At 35.5% G+C, this 3,964-nt stretch overlaps 1 non-coding gene across 1 annotated transcript; it reads right to left on the minus strand.

Annotated features, from left to right (window-relative positions):
- Window positions 1-1,696: 1,696 nt before the first annotated feature.
- LOC116746545 lies at window positions 1,697-1,803 on the minus strand. The gene has a single exon (XR_004347796.1). It is a non-coding gene; the product is annotated as a U6 spliceosomal RNA (small nuclear RNA).
- Between the last annotated feature and the right edge of the window lie 2,161 nt (window positions 1,804-3,964).

Raw genomic sequence — 3,964 nt, forward strand, 5'->3', positions numbered from 1 at the left:
TAGGAGTTTTTATATATTTTGAATATGAGTCCTTTGCCAGCTCTATGTATTGCAAGTATTTTCTTTTAGTCTGTGGCTGTCTATCCACTTTCTTAATTATATATTCTGAAGAACAGGAGTTTTTAATTTTGATGAAGTACAATTTATTTATGTTTCTTTTATGGTTAGTGCCTTTTGGGTCTTAAGAAATTTTTGCTTACCCCAAGGTCATAAAGATATTTCCTGTTTTAGAAGCTTTTTCGAGAAGCTTTATTGTCTTAGCTTTCACATTTAGACCTCTAATCCATTTGAGTTAATTTTGGTGTATAGTGTAAGGTATGAACTAATGGTCATTATTTTCCATATGGATATGCAGTTGTTCCAGAACTATATGTTGAAAAGATTATCTTTTCCCCATTAAATTACCTTTGAGACTTTGTCAAAATTCAACTGAACCATATGTGTATTGACCTATTTCTAGGCTCTCTATTCTGTTGTCATTGATCCTTACGTCAATAACATAGAACGTCTTAAAAGCAGGTAATATAAGTCTTCCAACTTTATTGCTTTTCAGAATAGTTTGATTCTTCTAGGTCAGTTGAATTGCCATATAAACTTTAAAATAAGCATGTTGATTTCTACAAGAAAAAAAACAGCTGAGTTTCTGATTAGAATCTATAGGTCAATGCACTCAATCTATAGATCAATTTGCAGAATTAATATCTTAACAGTATTGAGTCTTCCAATCAATGGACATTGTAAACCTTTAAAATTCCTCTCAGGAATGTTATGTAGTTTTCGGTGTACATGTCTTAGTCCTATTTTGTTAAAATTTTCCCTAAGTATTTAACGTTTTTTGGTATTTTTGTAGAAGTTCTTTTAAAATTTTATTTTTCAATTATTCATTGCTAATATATAGAAATGCAATTGATTTTTTTACATTGTCTTTTTATTATGCAAATCCTCCCATTAGTTATAGTAGTGGTTTTATAGATTCCTTTGAATTTTCCATGCATTAAATCATGTAATCTGCAAGTAGTTTTATTCTTCAATATCAATTTTTATATATTTTATTTCTTTTTCTTGCCTTGTTACATTGGTTAAGATCCCTGAATCTATGTTGAAGAGTTGTGGTAAGAATCCTTGTGTTGTTATGAATTTTAGGGGAAGGTGTTCAGTCTTTCACCACTAGGTATGATGTTAGCTGTAGATTTTCATAGATATATTTTACTAGATTGAGCAAGTTTCATGTTATCCCTTGTTTGCTGAGAGTTTTCTTTCTCTTTTTTAAAAAATCATGAATCAGTTTGATTTTGTTATATGCTTTTCTTGAATCTATTGAGATGTTCAGACAGTTGTTCTCCTCTATTCTATTAACATTGTGAATTACATTGATTGGTTTTTGCATATGAAACTAGCCTTGCATTCCTGGGATAAACCACATTTAGTCATGATGTATTGTTTTTTATGAATTGGCAGATTTAATATGCTAATATTTTGTTTAGGATGTTAATGTCTATATTCATAAGTGATTTGGGCTTGAAATTTTCTTTTCTTATAATGCCTTATGTCAGATTTTTATTTTTTGCCATTCAATTGGTGTCTTTATTCACACATGTTGATTTTTCCCATGGAGAAACTGTTGAAGGGAGAGGAAGGGAGGGCTGGGTGGGGAGCCATGGCTTGTTTTTCCTTCATCCAATGGAAGAAGTGAGAGAAAAGTATGGAACACTTTAAGAATCTGTGTATCATCCTTGTGCAGGGGCCATACTGATCTGCTCTGTATCATCACAATTTTAGTATATGTGCTGCCAAAACAAGCACCCTTTGTCAGATTTTGATATTAGGGTTATGTTATGCTGGTTTGGAATTGTTTTTCTTCCTTTGTTCTCTGAAAACATTTGTATAAAATTGGAATTTTCTTTTTAAATTTTTTAATAGAATTCACCAGTTAAGCCACATAGGCCTGGAGTTTTCTTTGTGGGAAGGTTTTAAATTACGAATTCAATTTCTTTAACAGATATGGGGTGATTCAGATTTTTCACTTCTTCTTGGTTCAGTCTTAGAAAGTTTTGTTCTTCAAAGAATTTTTTGATTTCCTGTAAGTCATTGAACTTACTGCTGTAAACTAGAGTCAAAATGGATTGTTCACTTTAAAATATTAATTTTTTAATAGATCTTTATTGGAATATAATTGCTGCACAATACTGTGTTAATTTCTGTTGAACAACAAAGCGAATCGGCCATCTGCATACACGTGTCCCCATATCCCCTCCCTCTTAGCCTCCCTCCCACCCTCCCTAACCCACCCCTCTGGTCATCGCAAAGCACCGAGCCGATCTCCCCGTGCTATGCTGCTGCTTCCCACTAGCTAACTATTTTACATTTGGTAGTGTATATATGTCGATGCTACTCTCACTTTGCCCCAGCTTCCCCCTCCCACCCTGTGTCCTCAAGTCCATTCTCTATGTCTACACCTTTATTCCTGCCCTGCAACTAGGTTCATCAGTACCTTTTTTTTTTTTTTTTTTAGATTCCACATGTATGAGTTAGAATATGGTATTTGTTTTTCTCTTTCTGACTTCACTCTGTATGACAGACTCTGTGTACATCCACCTCACTACAAATAACTCAATTTCATTTCTTTTTATGGCTGAGTAATATTCCATTGTATATATGGGCCACGTCTTCCTTATCCATTCAGCTGTTGATGGACATTTAAGTTGGTTCCTTGTCCTGGCTATTGTAAATAGTGCTGCAGTGAACATTGTGGTACATATCTCATTTTGGTTTTCTCAGGGTATATGCCCAGTAGTGGGATCACTGGGTCATATGGTAATTCTATTTTTAGTTTTTTAAGGAACCTCCATACTGTTTTCCATAGTGGTTGTATCAATTTACATTCCCATCAACAGTGCGGGAGAGTTCCCTTTTCACCACACCCTTTCCAGCATTTATTGTTTCTAGATTTTTTGATAATGGACATTCTGACTGGCGTGAGTTGATACCTCATTGTAATTTTGATTTGCGTTTCTCTAATAATTAGTGATGTTGTGCATCTTTTCATGCGCCTCTTGGCCACCTGTATGTCTTCCTTGGTGAAATGTCTATTTAGATCTTCTGCCCATTTTTTAACTGGATTATTTGTTTTTTGGATATTGAGCTCCATGAGCTGCTTGTATGTTTTGGAGATTAATCCTTTGTCTATTGTTTCATTTGCAAATATTTTCTCCCATTCTGAAGGTTGTCTTTTTGTCTTGTTTATGGTTTCCTTTGCTGTGCAAAAGCTTTTACGTTTAATTAAATCCCATTTGTTTATTTTTGTTTTTATTTCCGTTACTCTAGGAGGTGGGTCAAAAAAAGATCTTGCTGTGGTTTATGTGAATTTTACCTCAATAAAAATAAATGAATAAAAATATATTATGGATTTTCTAGTTCCAGCCATGACTCAGTAGCTGTGATCAGCCTTTACTTCTCCTTATAAATAACTATAAAAGCAAACAAAAGATATGAAACAAGTGATTTCAGGCCTTGGGGAAGTGCTGAGCTGCTACCTTGAGAGAAGGGTAGCACAAGAGGCAAACCCCATATTCATCTCAGCTTTCTTGCAGGGAAGGTGGTTTCCAAGTTTCAGAGGGTTAGGTGGAGCCCAAGCATATAACAGCAGTTGTACTGGGTAGAAAAGCAGGGGTCTCATGGAGGAAACTGACCAGAGTTCAGAGCTGCTAAGGGGGTGGGAACTCACAGGGTATGGAGTGGAGAAAACTGCAGAAAGAGACCCCAGAAATCTGCAAAGGGGTTCCCTTCAGGGACCTAGACAACTGCTAAGCTGCCTATGCCCGGGGTGATCGTTCACAAGGTCTGGTAGAAAATAGCTGCTGAGGGGCTGAGAGTTAAACAGAGATTTCAGAGACTTCAGGATACTGGGGCAACCCAGTATTGGAGTTCTGACCCAGCCAGAGTGGAGAAACACAGGGCATTCAAT

This window comes from Phocoena sinus, chromosome 20 (genome assembly GCF_008692025.1).
Source record: "Phocoena sinus isolate mPhoSin1 chromosome 20, mPhoSin1.pri, whole genome shotgun sequence".
NCBI classification, from domain to species: domain Eukaryota; kingdom Metazoa; phylum Chordata; class Mammalia; order Artiodactyla; family Phocoenidae; genus Phocoena; species Phocoena sinus.